Genomic DNA, 20,964 nt, shown 5'->3' on the forward strand with positions numbered 1-20,964 from the left:
TCTGTCTATATCCGGAGCATATTTGTACAGATAAATTATGTCAAAATGTGCCCTGAAATTCATAAATTACACCACCCACCATGGTGAAGAATTTGGTATAAATATATCAGAGTTTAAGAAAAATGATTTTTATAAATTCCAGGATAAAAAGTTATAAAGTTAATACTTGTGATATGTCAAAAAAAAAATTGTACAATTTTTCAAACTGTTACCCATAGTGTCTTAAAAATGGCACTTGAATTATAAAAAATATAGCCAACTGATTTATAAATAAGTTGAGATGTATTTAAAATTGACAGTTATGAGTGCCTTGTACTCTATCCTGCTATTTAGTAGATGTTATCTAATAAATAGTGACAGTATCATAGAGACAAAAGATTCACATAGGCCTGAATGTGAATTCTGGGTCTACCAGTTGATTTGCCCTATGATCCTGGACTCCTCACTTAATTTTTTTGTCTCAATTTCTTTACACACAAAATGTTTGTTAATTTTAAAAAAGCCATAGAGTAGATTAATCTTTTTAAAATATGTTTTAAATGCCTAAGATTGTGCTTTGCACATAGGAGGTACTGGATATATGTTAGTTCCCTTTTTACTCTCTTTCTGTTACTGTCATGGTATAAATGAAAACATTTAGGTCATCCACCATGCTCACATACACAACAAGGTCAGACCACCTAAGCCTATGGCCATAGAAACAGATACAACTATCTGGAAGGTATAGATCCTGTCGACAAAAAATCAGTTGATTTACTAAGTGGAAAACTTTATTTGAGCCAAATTTGAGGATTATGACCCAGGAAAAGCATCTCAGAAAGCTCTGAGAACTGTTCGGCCTGTTAGAAGTCAAATAGTTATATAAGCTTTTTGAGACAGAGGACTGTATGTTAAGTGATGTATTATTAACAGTTTACATACTTCAGATCTAAGAAGCCCCTCACAAAGTAAAAATGGAAAGCTATGTTTTAAGGAATTGTCTTGCTAGTGCTAGGAGAAGGTTGCTCCTTCTGGGTGAGCAGGTATGTTTGCTGATGGGGGAGGTTTGGTCAATGCACAGTGCAGATACACAAAGCATAGTAGTGAGGAGAGAGGAGGCCAAAAGGCAAAGACACATTTAAATATTTCTTGCCATCAAATATGAATTTTATTTCACAGTTTCCCCTTGTTGATCATTAATCATCCAGTAGAAAGCATTAAGTGATCAAATATTTGGCCATTGAAGCCAGGGTGGCTGCTTACCTGCGCTGGGGTCCATCAGTCTCATTTGCCTGGTTATCTCTCTTTTTTTGGGGGGTGGGGGGGTGGGGGGAGGTTATGCAGAATGTTCAGCAAGGATTGACAGCCAATTCTAGTTTGTCCGATAAGGGACTTTTAAGCCAGTTCTCCTTGCATGTGCATTGGGTATGCCCATTATTCTATGAAGAATTATAGATGTGATCTTAAGTTTCAGGTTGTTTAGACATTCATTATCTTAGTGCAAGCAGGTGAAATTGTGAAAGTCAAATATATATATATATATATGTATGTATGTATATGTATGTTCTACAAACTAATTAAATTGATAGTAGGAGCAACATCATCATCATTTAAGATTAAGCCAAATTCTTCTGAACCAAACCATTTTCCTAGTATTTCTCCTAAACTGGAAGTGGATTGTTCAGAGCACAAATTTGACACTTCATTGGTCATGAGTTAACAAATTTTGTGGCCAAATTGTCATACCATTGGAAAACTGATAGGAGTGCTCATATTACAGATTACCCTAAGGTGACCTTGAGCCCAAGAGAAATCAATTACATATCTTCCTAGTCAACCTGGGGAGAGTTAGGGTCACAGACTTGTCCCATAAATCCATTGGATCTGCTTAGGAGCTATGCAATATTCAACATCTAATGAAAAGGAGTATTTACGGCCAGGTTCAAAACAGGCATCATTAATTGGTCAGAATCACTTTTAGTGATATTGGTGGTAACATTAGCATGCATAATGTTAAGGGATTTTTCTTTTAAAATAAAATGTCTAAGGACTATCCAGTTAGAGTCTTGGAGAGGATAAATCCACCAAGGCAACTGGACATAGGTGATTGGCCACAAACCCAACAATTAGATCGATTTTTGAAACTTTCATATGATTGAGCCCAAGAAATCCATTTAGCTTATAAGCAAAAATGTGAGAAATTGTCAAAGTAATCAGTATGCAGGCCTGCTAAGACATCTTGGGTCAGCTGTCTACTTTAGATATAGTTGTCTTCTTGTTAAACTCTGAAAGTATTGGTCTTAGTTGAAATCAGAAATAGGAATTGTGGTTCATTCAGGAGTGGCTATGTTCCCTCTCAGTTTTCTTTGTCTGATGCCTTTCCCAGAATGCATTATTTCTTGGTCACAGGTCTTGGCACTTCTGATCTTCATCCAAAATTAGATTACTATGATAAACCTCAGAAACATACTTAGAGTGTCCTTTTAATGACTGAACTTTTACAAAAAGTTATCTGGGAAGTGCATCTTAGTCAGTAAATACAGACCTCAATTAACAAAACTAAACTTACTGTTCACTGAAACATAATTTCTTCTCTCTAAAATCACCTGCCTTTCTACCAAATATAGACAAATTAAGACTAATTTGTTTGCAAAATAAGTCTGGTTATTGGAAACTTTAAATTAGCTGTGTTGGAACTTTTTGTAAAGAATCTCAAACTTTAAAACCTCAAGGCCAGGAAACATATACCAAGAATATATCATTGATTGTGCCTGTGATACCTATGGATTTGGGTGATGATTTGGGTGAATTCTTTTTTTTTTTCCCGGAGGTCCCCCAAATACCTTGATATTCCTACATCTGTTAGGAGGTGATCTATACCTGAGAAAACTGCTAGGAACCTGAGTTTCCAAATTCTGGAGGGATCAGGTAGAGAGAAAAGATAAATGGTTCAGTTTTACTTACAGAGGTATAATTTAAAGGTTTCCTTCAATCCAGAAAACACAGATTAAAAGCCAATAATATTTCAGACAAAAACTCCAAACTATAACCATACTCATACATTTGCTCAGTTCTATGTGACTAATCCTTGATAGTCTATTAACAGTCTTGTGAAGCCATCAAGGTTTCCATTAGAATTCTTTAATTTCTTAGCCAGTTCAGTGGTCTGATCTGAAAGTTATCAGACACCTGTACATTCTTGGCAAAATGTCCATGTTATGAATCTTATTTTTTTTAAATATAAATTTATTTATTTTAATTGGAGGCTAATTACTTTACAATATTGTAGTGGTTTTGCCATACATTGACATGAATCTTCCACAGGTGTACATGTTCCCCATCCTGAACCCCTCTCCCACCTCCCTCTCCATCCCATCCCTCTGGGTCATCCCAGTGCACCAGCCCCGAGCACCCTGTATCATGCATCAAACCTGGACTGGCAATTTGTTTCACATATAATATACATGTTTCAATGCCATTCTCCCAAATCATCCCACCCTTGCCCTCTTCCACAAAGTCCAAAAGACTGTTCTATACATCTGTGTCTCTTTTGCTATCTCACGTACAGGGTTATCATTACCATCTTTCTAAATTCCATATATATGCATTAGTATACTGTATTGGTGTTTTTCTTTCTGGCTTACTTCACTCTGTATAATACGCTCCAGTTTCATCCACCTCATTACAACTGGTTCAAATGTATTCTTTTTAATGGCGGAGTAATATTCCATTGTGTATACGTACCACAGCTTTCTTATCCATTTGTCTTCTGATGGACATCTAGGTTGCTTCCATGTCCTGGCTATTACGAACAGTGCTGTGATGAACACTAGGGCAACACGTGTCTCTTTCAAATCTGGTTTCCTTGGTGTGTATGCCCAGCAGTGGGATTGCTGGGTCATAAGGCAGTTCTATTTCCAGTTTTTTAAGGAATCTCCACACTGTTCTCCATAGTGGCTGTACTAGTTTGCATTCCCACCAACAGTGTAAGAGGGTTCCCTTTTCTCCATACCCTCTCCAGCATTTATTGCCTGTAGGCTTTTGTATAGCAGCCATTCTGACTGGTGTGAAATGGTACCTCATTGTGATTTTGATTTGCATTTCTCTGATAATGAGTGATGTTGAGTATCTTTTCATGTGTATGTTAGCCATCTGTATGTCTTTGGAAAAATGTCTGTTTAGTTCTTTGCCCATATTTTGATTGGGTCATTTATTTTTCTGAAATTGAGCTGCAGGAGTTGCTTGTATATTTTTGAGATTAATTCTTTGTCCATTGCTTCATTTGCTATTATTTTCTCCCATTCTGAAGGCTGTCTTTTCACCTTGCTTATAGTTTCCTTTGATGTGCAAAAGCTTTTAATTTTAATTAGGTCCCATTTGTTTATTTTTGATTTTACTTCCAATATTCTGGGAGGTGGGTCATAGAGGATCCTGCTGGGGTTTATGTCGGAGAGTGTTTTGCCTATGTTCTCCTCTAGGAGTTTTATAGTTTCTGGTCTTATGTTTAGATCTTTAATCCATTTTGAGTTTATTTTTGTGTATGGTGTTAGAAAGTGTTTTAGTTTCATTTTTTTACAAGTGGTTGACCAGTTTTTCCAGAACCACTTGTTAAAGACATTGTCTTTTCTCCATTGTATATTCTAGCCTCCTTTGTCGAAATAAGGTGTCCTTAGGTACGCGGATTTATCTCTGGGCTTCCTATTTTGTTCCATTGATCTATATTTCTGTCTTTGTGCCAGTACCATACTGTCTTGAAGACTGTAGTTTTGTAGTAGAGACTGAAGTCAGGCAGGTTGATTCCTCCCGTTCCATTCTTCTTTCTCAAGATTGCTTTGGCTATTCGAGGTTTTTTTGTATTTCCATCCAAATTGTGAAATTATTTGTTCTAGTTCTCTGAAAAATACCATTGGTAGCTTGATAGGGATTGCATTGTATCTATAGATTGCTTTGGGTAGTATACTCATTTTCACTATATTGATTCTTCCAATCCATGAACATGGTATATTTCTCCATCTATTTGTGTCCTCTTTGATTTATTTCACCAGTATTTTATACTTTTCTATATATAGGTCTTTTGTTTCTTTAGGTAGATATATTCCTAAGTATTTTATTCTTTTTGTTGCAATGGTGAATGGAATTGTTTCCCTAATTTCTCTTTCTATTTTATCATTGTTAGTGTATAGGAATGCAAGGGATTTCTGTGTGTTGATTTTATATCCTGCAACTTTACTATATTCATTTATTAGGTCTAGTAATTTTCTGGTGGAGACTTTAGGGTTTTCTACGTAGAGGATCATGTCATCTGCAAACAGTGAGTTTTACTTCTTCTTTTCCAATTTGGATTCCTTTTATTTCTTTTTCTGCTCTGATTGCTGTGGCCAAAACTTCCAAAACTATGTTGAATAGTAGTGGTGAGAGTGGGCACCCTTGTCTTGTTCCTGACTTTAGGGAAATGCTTTCAATTTTTCACCATTGAGAATAATGTTTGCTGTGGGTTTGTCATATATAGCTTTTATTATGTTGAGGTATGTTTCTTCTATTCCTGCTTTCTGGAGGGTTTTTATCATAAATGGATGTTGAATTTTGTCACAGGCTTTCTCTGCATCTATTGAGATAATCATATGTTGTTGTTTTTTTCAATTTGTTAATGTGGTGTATTACATTGATTGATTTGCAGATATTGAAGAATCCTTGCATCCCTGGCATAAAGCCCACTTAGTCATGGTATGATCTTTTTGATATGTTGTTGGATTCTGTTTGCTAGAATTTTGTTAAGGATTTTTGCATCTATGTTCATCAGTGATATTGACCTGTAGTTTTCTTTTTTTGTGGCATCTTTGTCAGGTTTTGGTATTAGGGTGATGGTGGCCTCATAGAATGAGTTTGGAAGTTTACCTTCCTCTGCAATTTTCTGGAAGAACTTGAGTAGGATAGTTGTTAGCTCTTCTCTAAATTTTTGGTAGAATTCAGCTGTGAAGCCGTCTGGTCCTGGGCTTTTGGTTGCTGGAAGATTTCTGATTACAGTTTCAATTTCCGTCCTTGTGATGGGTCTGTTAAGATTTTCTATTTCTTTCTGGTTCAGTTTTGGAAAATTGTACTTTTCTAAGTGTTTGTCCATTTCTTCCACGTTGTCCATTTTATTGTCATATACTTGCTGATAGTAGTCTCATGATCCTTTGTATTTCTATGTTGTCTATTGTGATCTCTCCACTTTCATTTCTAATTTTGTTGATTTGATTCTTATCCTTTTGTTTCTTGATGAGTCTGGCTAATGGTTTGTCAACTTTATTTATCTTCTCAAAGAGCCAACTTTTGGTTTTGTTGATTTTTGCTATTGTCTCTTGTTTCTTTTGCATTTATTTCTGCCCTAATTTTTAAGATTTCTTTCCTTCTACTAACCCTGGGGTTCCTCATTTCTTCCTTTTCTAGTTGCTTTAGGTGTAGAGTTAGGTTATTTATTCGACTTTTTTCTTGTTTCTTGAGGTAAGCCTGTATTGCTATGAACCTTCCCTTTTGCAGTGCTTCTACAGTGTCCGATAGGTTTTGGGTTGTTGTGTTTTCATTTTCATTCGTTTCTATGCATATTTTGATTTTTTTTTTATTTCTTCTGTGATTTGTTGGTTTTCAGCAGCGTGTTGTACTGCCTCCATATGTTGGCATTTTTAATAGTTTTTCTCCTGTAATTGAGATCTAATCTTACTGCATTGTGGTCAGAAAAGATGCTTGGAAAGATTTCAATTTTTTTGAATTTACCAAGGCTAGATTTATGGCCCAGGATGTGATCTATCCTGGAGAAGCTTCCATGTACACTTGAGAAAAAGGTGAAAGTCATTATTTGGGGGTGAAATGTCCTATAGATATCAATTAGGTCTAACTGGTCTATTGTATCATTTATAGTTTGTGTTTCCTTGTTAATTTTCTGTTTGGTTGATCTATTCATAGGTGTGAATGGGGTATTCAAGTCTCCCACTATTAATGTGTTATTGTTAATTTCCCCTTTCATACGTGTTAGCATTTGTCTTACATATCGTTGTGGTCCTATGTTGCTGCTACTGCTGCTAAGTCACTTCAGTCGTGTCCGACTCCAGAGACGGCAGCCCACCAGGCTTCCCCGTCCCTGGGATTCTCCAGGCAAGAACACTGGAATGGGTTGCCATTTCCTTCTCCAATGCATGAAAGTGAAAGTGAAGTCGCTCAGTCATGTCCGACTCTAGCGACCCCATGGACTGCAGCCCACCAGGCTCCTCCATCCGTGGGATTTTCTAGGCAAAAGTACTGGAGTGGGGTGCCATTTATAATTGTTATATCTTCTTCTTGGATTGATCATTATGTAGTGTCCTTCTTTGTCTCTTTTCACAGCCTTTGTTTTAGTCTATTTTATCTGATATGAGTATTGCTACTCCTGCTTTTCTTGGTCTCTGTTTGCATGGAATATCTTTTTCCAGCTCTTCACTTTCAGTCTGTATGTGTCCCTTGTTTCAAGGTGGGTCTCTTGTAGACAACATATGTAGGAGTCTTGTTTTTGTATCCATTCAGCCAGTCCTTGTCTTTTGGTTGGGGCATTCAACCCATTTATGTTTAAGGTAATTATTGATAAATATGATCCCATTGCCATTTACTTTGTTGTTTGGGGTTCGAGTTTATACACCCTTTCTGTGTTTTCTGTCTAGAGAAGATCCTTTAGCATCTGTTGGAGAGCTGGGTTGGTGGTGCTGAATTCTCTCAGCTTTTGCTTGTCTGTAAAGCTTTTGATTTCTCCTTCATATTTGAATGAGATCCTTGCTGGGTACAGTAATCTGGGCTGTATGATTTTTTCTTTCATCACTTCAAGTATGTCCTGCCATTCCCTTCTGGCCTGAAGAGTTTCTATTGAGAGATCAGCTGTTATCCTTATGGGAATCCCCTTGTATGTTATTTGTTGTTTTCCCCTTGCTGCTTTTAATATTTCTTCTTTGTGTTTAATCTTTGTTAATTTGATTAATATGTGTCTTGGGTTTATCCTGTTTGAGATTCTCTGGGTTTCTTGGACTTGGGTGATTATTTCCTTCCCCATTTTAGGGAAGTTTTCAACTATTATCTCCTTAAGTATTTTCTCATGGTCTGTCTTTTTGTCTTCTTCTGGGACTCCTATGATTTGAATGTTGGGGCATTTAACATTGTCCCAGAGGTCTCTGAGTTTGTCTTCATTTCTTTTGATTCTTTTTTCCTCTCTGTTTCATTTATTTCTACCATTCTATCTTCTACCTCACTAATCCTATCTTCTGCCTCCATTATTCTACTCTTGGTTCCCTCCAAAGTGTTTTTGATATCATTTATTGCATTATTCATTATATATTGACTCATTTTTATTTCTTCTAGGTCCTTGTTAAACATTTCTTGTATCTTCTCGATCCTTGTCTCCAAGCTATTTATCTGTAACTCCATTTTGTTTTCTAGATTTTGGATCATTTTCACTATCATTATTCAGAATTCTTTATCAGGTAGATACCCTATCTCTTCCTCTTTGGTTTGGTTTGGTGGGCATTTATCCTGTTCCTCTACCTGCTGGGTATTTCTCTGCCTTTTCATCTTGTTTATATTGCTGTGTTTGAGATGGCCTTTCCATATTCTGGTAGTCTGTGTTTCCTCTTTATTGTGGAGGTTCCTCACTGTGGGTGGGGTTAGATGGGTGGCTTGTCAAGATTTCCTGGTTAGGGCAGCTTGTGTTGGTGTTCTGGTGGGTGGAGCTGGATTTCTTCTCTCTGGAGTGCAATGAAGTGTCCAGTAATGAGTTCTGAGATGTCGATGGGTTTGGTGTGACTTTGGGCAGCCTGTATATTGAAGCTCAGGCCTATGTTCCTGTGTTGCTAGAGATTTTGCATGGTACGTCTTTCTCTGGAACTTGTTGGCCCTTGGGTGTTGCTTGGATTCAGTGGAGGCATGGAGGTGTTTGATGAACTCCTATCGATTAATATTCCCTGGAGTTCTCTGGTGTTCTCAGGATTTGGACTTAAGCCTCCTGCCTCTGATTTTCAGTCTTATTCTTACAGTAGCCTCAAGACTTCTCCATCTATACAGCATCAATGATACAACGTCTAGGTTAATGATGAAAAATTTCTCCACAGTGAGGGACCCCCGGAGAGGTACATAGAGTTACATGGAGAAGAGAAGAGGGAGGAGGGAGATAGCGGTGACCAGGAGGAGAAAAGGGGGAATCAAAACAGGAGAAAGCAAACTAGCCAGTAATCACTTCCCTATGTGCTCTCCACAGTCTGGATCCCTCAGAGATGTTCACAGAATTACACAGAGAAGAGAAGAGGGAGGAAGGAGACAGAGGTCGCCAGGAGGATAAAAGGGGGAATCAAAAGGAGAGAGATAGATCTAGCCAGTAATCAGTTCCCTAAGTGTTTTCCACAGCCTGGAGCACACAAAGAGATTCACAGAGTTGGGTAGAGAAGAGAAGGGGGAGGGAGGCAATAGAGGCGACCTGGTGGAGAAAAAGGAGAGTCCAAAGAGGGAGAGAGCAATCAAGTCAGTAATCTCACTCCTAAGTAAAAATGGGTACTGAAGATTGGGTTCTTAAAGGTACAAAATTGATAACAAATACCAAGAAGAAAGATTAAAAATCTAGAGTAAAGGTTAGATTCTCAAAAATACAATAAAAAAAGTCACAAAAATTATAAAATATATATATATATATGAAGTTTGCTTTAAAAATAGGGTCTTTTTTTTTTTGCAAAGTAATAGTAGGTTATAAAACTGAAAATTAAAGGAGTAATAGAGGACTTAAAAATAAATTTTTAAAAATTAAAAAAATGATAATAGTAAAAAAAATAAATCTAGGGCTTTCTCTGGAGCTGTTGTGGACAGTGTGGGGTCAGTTCATTTTCAGATCATTCCTCGATTCGGCTTATACTTCTCAAGATCTATAGGCCCCTTTCTACGTAGTAGTTGGTGCTAACTACAGGGTTTTAATCTATTGCACCTGTCACTTCCAAATCGGTTCCCTCAGTTTATTTTAGCTTCTGTTTGCTGGTCTTTTCAGTATCTAATTTCTGCCCTGACACAAGGGGGCGCTGGTGGTCACTTTTTTAGACTGGTTCAGTCTGCTGTGGGGAGGGAGGAACACTGCAAACAAATATCACTGGCATGTTAGGGGAGTGCTCACAGTGTCTCGACCACACTGGGTTTGCCCCCGCTCACAGCGTATGTGCTTTCCCAGTCTACACTGCTCAGGCTCTAGGTTGCTCTGCTGGGAACTGTCTGAGGTGGGCCCTGAGTTGGATGCACTTCCCAGGTCTAAGGCGCTCAGCTTCTCGGGTACTCCACAAAGGTGCAGGCTTGGTTGGGCCTGCATTTTGTGTCCTTCCCAGGCCAAGCAGCTCAGGTGACCAGGGCGAGCACAGTCGCCCTCAGTTGGGGGCTGCATCTTATTGCCTCCCCCGTCCCAGCCGCTCAGTTTTCTGGGTGTACAATGGGCACGCCTTCTCAGGTGTGCTGTGTGTCTCTTCTGGGGAGCTGGCCTCTGGCTGCAACCCTCCCAGTGGATGTTGACCATCCAGAATCCCAAGAAATCTTGGTTAGCAATGAAGCCAGCTTGTAGTTTAGTAGCAGATGCCACTCTGGGGCCGAGATTTCCCCCTTCAAGCTCTGGCTGCCCCCGCCTGCCTGTCTTTGGCAGGGGATGGGCTGGTCCACACCCAGCTAGCTCTGCTCTGTCCTTTGTTCTGTGAGTGGGCCTGGCAGTATCTTAGGTTAGGGCTTTTTGCTTTTTCGCGGGATAGCTATCCCACAGTCTGGGTTGCTATCTCAAATTAGTTCCCTCAGATTGCCCTTGGGGCATTCAGGCCCAGTCCTTAACCCTAAGCAATGCAGCCTGTGCCTCCCTGTTCAGTCTCGGCTTGCTAGTGGCGATGCAATCGTCTGTGCTGCTTCTCCACTGGGAGTTGCTGTTAGGCACGTAATCTGTGGGTTTATTATTTTTCCTCCCAGTTATGTTGCCTTCTGAAGTTCCCAGGCTCACCACAGACCCACCGGTGAGAGTGTTTCCTAGTGTTTGGAAACTTCTTTCTTTTTTAAGACTCCCTTCCAGGAATGGATCTCTGTCCCTACCTCTTTTGTCTCTCTTTTTATCTTTTATATTTTTTCCTATCTCCTTTTGAAACAGTGGGCTGCCTTTCTGGGTGCCTGATGTCCTCTGGAGCATTCAGAAGTTGTTTTGTGGAATTTGCTCAGTGTTCAAATGTTCTTTTGATCAATTTGTGGGGGAGAAAGTGGTCTCCCTGTCCTATTCCTCTGCCATCTTAGGACTGCCCCTATGAATCTTCTTGAAGATGAAGCATTTTGGCAAAAAGCATCAGAGTACAATGATAACTTGGTAAATGACAAAAGACTTAAAAAGTCAAGGTTAAAGACTGATTATAATGTGACTGACAAGAAACTTGGTTACTGCTGTGACATACAATAATTTGAAGTAATTACTAAAATTAGACTGATGCCATTTACCATGATATACCAGGGTCTAGGAGTTCATATAATTTATAGAATATGTATATTACTGTTGTAACCATATCATACAATCTAAGAAGTTTTATTAGCACTTATTTGATAATTCTTCCCATGTAATTTAACAAACCAAATAAGCCTAATGAGTTTAATATTCTTCTCTCTGAGATGGAAAGAATACAAATATTTTGAGGTGTTCTATACTCTTTGGAAAACCTCAAAGTTAGCTAGAGGTCAAATGAACTTAATGTAGAATTTGATCTTTGGGAAGTTTATCAAAAATATAAAAACATTGTAGAACACTTGATCAAGTAGAATGACAAGTTACTATGAAATAGTACCCATTCACTTAAACAAATACAGATCATTTAGAGGCAAAGACCTCTACACAGTCTCATACAAAAGAAGCTCAATATTTTAAGAAAACTTTGTCTTCTTAGAGGGAAAACTAAATTCAGATTTTGTACCACTTTACCTTTAAAATTCATTTTCTGAATTAAATTCAATTTTAATCTTAGCTAATTCTGACCATGCACAAAACTCGGTGTTCTTTCATGACAAATTGTCCACAACTTTCTCTATCCGTATTAATATGCCCCTCATTTTCTTTTATATTCAGAAACAACAAGTTCTAGGAGAAAACCAAGTTTTTTTTTTTTTTTAACAAAACGCATTTCCATTACTTATACCTTTTCCCCCCTGCTGAAAACACACATCCTACTTCCTTTCATACTGAAATGTTTCCCTTATAACTTTAAAACTTAAAACCTTAAACTCTACTGAAAACCAGGAACCATGTAACTGTGAACTGTGTGTCATACCAATACTTCTTGATTGGTATTTATGAATGTATTTTATAACCTCTAGAAACATATACACCTTCTCATAGAATTTCTTTCTTCATTGTGGTACAAGACATATGTTTCATAAACCCAACCATTCTTAGATTTTCATAAGAAGACAAAAGCGGTAAACTTTGACTTGGCCAGCAGTTAATGTTCCAGTATTTGTCCTAGTTGAAATGACCTAGATAGTGAATGATTTCTTGTAACTTAACTTAGTTTAATTTCAGGTTACCAAAATCTAGAGATACAATCCTTAAAAGAGATTTTCCCCAAACATAATTATTCTAAAGAGTTTACCTAAAAGCTCTTCATTTACTTCAGTTTTATTTGCTTAAAAATTTTTGCTGACAAACTTTGTAACAGGAATAATAAGGCCTTATTTTATTTCTAGTAAGCCTAGGTACAATAAGTGAAGAAGGAAGTAGCAACACACCTCTGTATTCTTGCCTGGAGAATCCCATGGACAGAGGAGCCTGGTGGGCTACAGTCCATGGGGTTGCAAAGAGTAGGACATGACTTAGCAACTAAAGAACCAGGTATAAAAGTATTATACTTAATGTTGAAGGCTCTAAAGACATGTTTGTATTAATCAAACCAACAAATGCAAGTTAACTTTAATACCAGATGTTAATTTAATATTGAATATTTCCCAGATCATGTGATCCTGAAGTTCATTTTGGCCAGTTTTTATATTTCATAGTATTTGTATCAGCACTTAATTTCCTTTAAGCCAATTAACTAGAGCTCTTTTACAGATTAAATGTGACAATGCCACACATCTCTGCAATATACATACATATTTGTACAAACACAAACAACCACAGAGCCTCATAGTTCCCATTCCAAGATTTCAGCTATGAATCAAGTAAAACAATGGAAAACCCATAAGTTACAAAGGAGATTTAATTCAGGTTAGGTTTCTGGCAGATGGAACAAATCAAGGTCACTTCTTTAGATGGCTAAACCCTTTTTATTAACATTTATGGAAAAGACCTCAAAGACAAATAAAAATCTTAAGTGTCAAGTCCCAAATTGGCTAACCACTTTCCTGAAATTTACATTTTAAAAAGATGGAGATAAGGTTTCCTGGAGAAGATCAGGTAGGATATTTGCATCTCAGACGCATAAGAAAAGAGAGGCAGGTTTCTCCCAGGAAGACTTTGTTACCTTAAGACCAGAAAAAAATTTTTCCTCAATACTCAAAAGCCTCCTAAGATAAGTAGGAAATGTGTGGGGAGTCGTAAAAGAATTGGGCTTTGGATTATCTCTAGAGCCACACCTCTGGTCCTTTAAGACTAGATTTGTAAAAACAAGGAGAGTTGGTTTTTTCCCCCAAAGAATTGGGTGGCCACCTCAATGATATAAAAGGACTAACACACGCATTCATATATATGGAATATTTTCCTTTCCCTCATTTAGCTTAGAGAACAGAGCCCCTGCAAAAAAAAAAAAAAAAAATGAGCTATGGTCAGTTTAGCCAGACTGGTGGCCTTCTATTTTGGTAATCCAATTACAAACACTTTTGAGGATCCTCCCTGAACTTCAGAAATTGTCTCATACAGCCCTCAGTGAGGACTTTGATCTGAAGAGTCTTGCCTACAGCCTCACATAGTCCCACTTCTAAAGTGAAAAACACACAGTTCTGTCCAACTCTTTGCAACCCCGTGGACTATACAGCCCATTGAATTCTCTAGGCCAGAATACTGGAGTGGGTGGCCTTTTCCTTCTTTAGGGGATCTTCCCAACACAGGGATCAAACTCAGGTCTCCCGCATGACGGGTGGAATCTTTACTCACTTTCAGTTCAGTTCAGTTCAGTCACGCAGTCGAGTCCAACTCTTTGTGACCCCATGAATTGCAGCACGCCAGGCCTCCCTGTCCATCACCAACTCCCGGAGTTCATTCAAACTCATGTCCATCGAGTCGGTGATCCCATCCAGCCATCTCATCCTCTGTTGTCCCCTTCTTCTCCTGCCCCCAATCCCACCCAGCATCAGAGTCTTGTCCAATGAGTCAATTCTTCGCATGAGGTGGCCAAAGTACGGGAGTTTCAGCTTCAGCATCATTCCTTCCAAAGAACACCCAGGACTGATCTCCTTTAGAATGGACTGGTTGGATCTCCTTGCAGTCCAAGGGACTCTCAAGAGTCTTCTCCAACACCACAGTTCAAAAGCATCAGTTCTTCGGCACTCAGATTTTTTCACATTCCAACTTTCACATCCATACATGACTACTGGAAAAACCATAGCCTTGACTAGACAGACCTTTGTTGGCAAAGTAATGTCTCTGCTTTACCCACTTCTAAAGGCAACCATTTAACAGTCTCTTCAGAGTGCAACAACAATTCAGAAGATCACAACAATGAGTACACAAATTAAGATAGAGGGGCACAGTAAAATTTTAGGTACCTTTTATATCATTACTCTTTCATAAGCCTTCTACAACAAATCTTTCGATAAGATTATTTTGGACTTTTGGAAGCCTTTGGGGGCTGCCAAAGACCAATTAAAATAGGTATGTTAGTTTAGGATGAGACTCTCTAAAATTTTAAGAACTTAGATATTTCTCAAATTTAAAATATCTATAGATATTTATGTTAGTCAGTCAGTTGTGTCTGACTCTTTGCGACCTCATGGACTATAGCCTGCCAGACTCCTCTATCCATGGAATGCTCCAGGCAAGAATACTGAAGTTGGTTGCCATGCCCTTCTCCCTTCTTCCCAACCCAGGGATTGAACCCAGGTCTCCCACATTGCGAGCAGATTCTTTATCGTTTGGGGTACCCACGAAGTGCCCCCCCACCAACATGGATATAGCCCTACAAATATTTTTTTTTACTGCTAATATAATTTTAGAAAAGAGAAAAACTCTTAACTTGTTTCCAGGAGACCCTGTAGGAACAGATCCAGAAGACTGCCAGCTTTACTTGTTCACTCAGCCTTGTCTTGGAGTGTCAAAGAACCCCAACTCGGTCATTTCAGAGCCTGATTTTCTATACTTCCCAATTAACTACTTGTAAACATACATAAACCCAGCCTGTATTTCCATAGGTGACTTTACACAGGAGCCATTTGAGGCACAATTTCCCAGTATCAATTTGTAGCATTATTATATTTTCTGAGGACAGTGTGGTATGGTGCATATGTGCTACTTTTGAGTCTAGCAACCCAAGGATTTATCATTGGGTTGCTTCAGCGTCTTTCATATGGTTTGGTTTGCCCTCAGTTCAGTTCAGTCACTCAGTTTTGTTCGACTCTGCGACCCCATGGACTGCAGCACACCAGGCTTCTCTGTCCATAGCCAACTCCCATAGCTTATTCAAACTAATGTCCATCAAGTCGGTGATGCCACCTAACCATCTCATCCTCTGTCGTCCCCTTCTCCTCTCACCTTCAATCTTGCCCGGCATCAGGGTCTTTTCTAATGAGTCAGTTCTTTGCATCAGGTGGCCAAAGTATTGGGAGTTTCAGCAGCATCAGTCCTTCCAATGAATATTCAGGACTTATTTCCTTTAGGATGGACTGGTTGGATCTCCTTTCAGTCCAAGGGACTCTCAAGAGTCTTCTCCAACACCACAGTTCAAAGGCATCAATTCTTTGGTGCTCCATTTTCTTTATAGTCCAACTCTCACATCCATACATGATTACTGGAAAAACCACAGCTTTGACTAGACGGACCTTTGTTGGCAAAGTAATGACTCTGCTTTTTAATGTACTGTCTAAGTTGGTCATAACTTTCTTCCAAGGAGCAGGAGTCTTTTAATTTCATGGCTGTGGTCACCATCTGCAGTGATTTTGGAGCCACAAAAATAAAGTCTGCCACTGTTTCCATTGTTTCCCAATCTATTTGCCGTGAACTGATGGGACCAGATGCCATGATCTTCGTTTTCTGAATGTTGAGTTTTAAGCCAGTTTTACACTGTCCTCTTTCACTTTCATCAAGAGGCTCTTTAGTTCTTCTTAGCTTTCTTCCATAAGGGTGGTGTCATCTACATATCTGAGATTATTGATATTTCTCCCAGCAATCTTGATTCTAGCTTGTGCTTCAACCGGCCCAGCATTTAGCATGATGTACTCTGCATATAAATTAAATAAGCAGGGTGACAATATATAGCCTTGACATACTCATTTCCTGATTTGGAACCAGTCTGTTGTTCCATGTCCAGTTCTAACTGTTGCTTCCTGACCTCCATATAGGTTTCTCAAGAGGTAGGTCAGGTGCTCTGGTATTCCCATCTCTTTAAGAATTTTCCACAGTTCGCTGTGATCCACACAGTCAAAGGTTTTGGCATAGTCAAGAAAGCAAAAGTAGATGTTTTTCTGGAATTCTCTCTCACTTTTTTGATGCTCCAACGATGTAGGCAATTTGATCTCTCGTTCCTCTGCCTTTTCTAAATCCAGCTTGAACATCTGGAAGTTCACAGTTCATGTACTACTGAAGCCTGGCTTGGAGAATTTTGAGCATTGCTTTGCTTTGAGCATGTGAGATGAGTGCAATTGTGTGGTAGTTTGAGCATTCTTTGGCATTGCCTTTCTTTGGGGTTGGAATGAAAACTGACCTTTTCCAGTCCTGTGGCCACTGCCGAGTTCTCCAAATTTGCTGGCATATTGAGTGCAGCACTTTCACAGCATCATCTTTCAGGATTTGAAATAGCTCAACTGGAATTCCATCACCTCCACTAGCTTTGTTCATATTGATGCTTCCTAATGCCCACTTGACTTCACATTCCAGGATGTCAGGCTCTAGGTGAGTGATCACACCATTATGATTATCTGGGTCATGAAGATCTTTTTTGTATAGTTCTGTGTATTCTTGCCACCTCTTCTCAATATCTTCTGCTTCTGTTAGGTCCATACCATTTCTGTCCTTTATTGTGTCCATCTGTACATGAAAATTTCCCTTGGTATCTCCAGTTTTCTTTAAGAGATCTCTAATTTTTCCCGTTCTATTGTTTTACTCTATTTCTTTGCATTGATCACCTAGGAAGGCTTTCTTACCTCTCCTTGCTATTCTTTGGAACTCTGCATTCAGATGCTTATATCTTTTGTTTTCTCCTTTGCCCTTTGCTTCTCTTCTTTTCCTAGATATTTGTAAGGCCTCCTCAGACAACTATTTTGCCTTTTTTGCTTTTCTTTTTCTCAGGGATGTTCTGTGATCACTGCCTCCTGGACAATGTCATGAACATCTGTCCATAGTTCTTCAGGCACTCTATCAGATCTAATTCCTTGAATCCATTTGTCACTTCCACTATATAATCATAAGGGATTTATATTCATCATACCAGAATGGTCTAGTGTTTCCCTACTTTCTTCAATTTAAGTCTGAATTTGGTTAATAAGGAGTTCATGATCTGAGCCACAGTCAGTTCCTGGTCTTGTTTTTGCTCACTGTATAGAGCTTCTCCATCTTTGGCTGCAAAGAATATAATCAATCTGATTTCAATATTGACCATCTGGTGATGTCCATGTGTAGATTCTCCTCTGGTGTTGCTGGAAGAAGGTGTTTGCCAAGACCAGCGCATTCTCTTGGCAAAACTCTATTAGCCTTTGCCCTGCTTCACTCTGTACTCCAAGGCCAAATTTGCCTATTGCTCCACGTATTTTTTGACTTTCTACTTTTCCATTCCAGTCCCCTATAATGAAAAGGACATCTTTTTTCAGTTTTTGTTCTAGAAGGTCTTGTAGGTCTTCATATAACTGTTCAACTTCAGCTTCTTGAGCATTACTGGTCAGGGCATAGACTAGATTACTGTGATATTGAATGGTTTGTCTTGGAAATGAAATCATTCTCTCATTTTTGAGATTGCATCCAAGTACTGCATTTTGGTCTCTTTATTGACCATGAAGGCTACTCCATTTCTTCTAAGGGATTCCTGCCCCGAGTAGTAGATATAATGGTCATCTGAGTTAAATTTACCCATTCCAGTCCATTTTAGTTTGCTGATTCCTAGAATGTCCACATTCACTCTTGCCATCTCCTGTTTGACCACTTCCAATTTGTCCTGATTCATGGACCTAACATTCCAGGGCCTATACAGTATTGCTCTTTACAGGATCAGACCTTACTTCCATCACCAGTCACATCCACAATTGGGTCTTGTTTTTGCTTTGACTCCGTCTCTTCATTGTTTCTGGTGTTATTGCTCCAGTGATCTCCAGTAGTATATTGGGCACCTACCAATCTGGAGAGTTCCATCTTTCAGTGTCCTATCTTTTTGCCTTTTCATACTCTTCTCAAGGCAAGAATATTGAAGCTGTTTGCCGTTCCCTTCTCTAGTGGACCATGTTTTGTCAGAACTCTCTACCATGATCCATCCATTTTGGGTGGCCCTATCCAGCATGGCTCATAGTTTCACTGAGTTAGACAAGGCTGTGGTCCATGTCATCAGATTGGTTAGTTTTCAGTGATTGTGGTTTTCAGTCTGTCTGCCCTCTGATGGAGAAGGATAAGAGGCTTATGGGAGAGACTGACTGATGGGGAAACTGGGTCTTGTTCTGATGGGCAGGGCCATGCTCAGTAAATCTTTAGTCCAATTTTCTGTTGATGGGTGGGGCTGTGTTCCCTCCCTGTTATTTACCTGGGGCCAAACTTCCCTGGTGGCTCAGATGGTAAAGCATCTGCCTATAATGTGGGAGACCCAGGTTTGATCCCTGGGTTGGGAAGATCCCCTGGAGAAGGAAATGGCAATCCACTCCAGAAATCTTGCCTGGAAAATTCCCATGGATGGTGGATCCTGGTAAGCTACAGTCCATGAGGGTGCAAAGAGTTGGACATGACTAAACGACTTCACTTTTCACTTTCAAACTATGGTGGAGGTAATGGAGATAATGGCAACCTCCTTCAAAAGGTCGCATGCACACACTGCTACACTCAGTGCCTCCAACCCTGCAGCAGGCCACTGCCAACCCACGCCTCTGCCAGAGACTCCTGGACACTCATGGGCAAGTCTGGATCAGTCTCTTGTGGGGTCACTGCTCCTTTCTCCTTGGTTCTGGTGCACACAAGGTTCTGTTTATGTCATCCAAGAGTTTCACCAAGGTTCTCCCTATGACAGCCTAAACCATCACATTACTCAGAGAGCCCGATTATCAGCTCCTGTTGTACCTCCCCATCCAAGCAGTACTTACTTAATGGTCGTAATGGGTTTTCCCCATATAGGACTACTGCTTGCCATGAGGATTAATTCTTAGGCACTTTTATACGGTTATGGAATAACCTTATTCCATAAGGTTATGCCTGAGAAATATCTTGTGTCCAGAAGGAGCAAAATGTCCCTTTATTCTTTCAGTTCAGTTCAGTCGCTCAGTCAGGTCACTCTTTGCAACCCCATGGACTGCAGCATGCCAGGCTTCCCTGACCATCACCAACTCCTGGTGCCTGCTCAAACTCATGTCCATTGAGTCAGTGACACCATCCAACCATCTCATCCTCTGTCATCCCCTTCTCCTCCCGCCTTCAATCTTTCCCAGCATCAGAGTCTTTTCAAATGAGTCAGTTCTTCGCATCAGGTGGCCAAAGTATTGGAGTTTCAGCTTTAGCATCAGTCCTTCCAATGAATTTGAGGACTGATTTCCTTTAGGATGGACTGGTTGGATCTCCTTGCTTTATTCTTTGGATCTAAATAAATCAGTCTTTCATTTCACTAGCAAAAGTTTTGTTCAGATCATACGTCAACTTATTTTTTCTTTTATTTAAGACAAATTTAACATAAGTTTAGCCCCCTGTGTTTCCCTGGGCTTCTTGCCCAGATCCCTTAGGTCCTGCCTAGGAAATGCACCAGTGCCCCTTAAGACTCTTAAGTATTAAGTGAAAACCAGCTCAAATAAAATTTTTAGGATCATCACCCAAAATTGAGATTTGAATATCAGAAGAACTCACAGGAACATCTGAGGACTACCAGAAAGCTGGTGGGGCTCACTGGGCCCATGCTGGTACCAAGCACCAGTTTCAGGCAGACTCCAGGTGTCTTCTAGCCAGAGTGTCAGATACCCTGCCAGCTATACCAAGCATATGTCAAGGAAAATTAATCAGTCAATCTAAGGAAGAAATGGAAAGAAAAATTTGAGGGTTATAAACAGGATGAGCACTCATAAAACTGAGAACTGTTCTACCTGTTAGAAGTCAAGGCAGAGTTATATAAGTTATTTGACACAGAGGTCTACACATTAAATGGCATATTATTGACAGTTTACATTCTCCAGATCTCAGCAGCCTTTTACAAGTCAAGAAGCAATATTATCCTTTAAGGAATTGTCTTATCCATGCTAGGAGAATGTTGTTCTTCATTGTTAAGCAGGTATTTTTGCTGATGGGTGAGGTTTGGTCAATACATAATGCAGACACATAAAACATAGTGTGTGGAGAGAGGAAGTCAAAGGACAGAGAAAACTTTATGTTCAAGTTTTTCTTGTCTTGCCCCCCAAAAAATGAGTTTTATTTCAAAGTCCCTTTTAAAATCTGCCAATGACAGCTATTCCCATCTCAGCACCTTCCCAATTAGTCACCATTTCTGAATGTTAGCCTCTGTTACTCTCAGTAACTGGCCTTTGAGGAGAAAAGAAGTGGAATCAAAAGAGTAAAGAACAGTCAAGAAGAGTCTTAAAGCTTAATTGTTCTCTTCCTGGTCTAGAGCATGCTTATTAATAGGTCTCTAAGTA

General features: G+C 39.3%; 1 long non-coding RNA gene across 1 annotated transcript in view; it reads left to right on the top strand.

Moving 5' to 3' along the window:
• The window catches only part of LOC132346513 (uncharacterized), a 233,580-nt gene that overhangs the window by 193,472 nt on the left and 19,144 nt on the right, over window positions 1-20,964 (top strand). The window lies entirely within an intron of this gene.

This window comes from Bos taurus, chromosome 11 (assembly GCF_002263795.3).
Source record: "Bos taurus isolate L1 Dominette 01449 registration number 42190680 breed Hereford chromosome 11, ARS-UCD2.0, whole genome shotgun sequence".
Lineage (NCBI taxonomy): Eukaryota > Metazoa > Chordata > Mammalia > Artiodactyla > Bovidae > Bos > Bos taurus.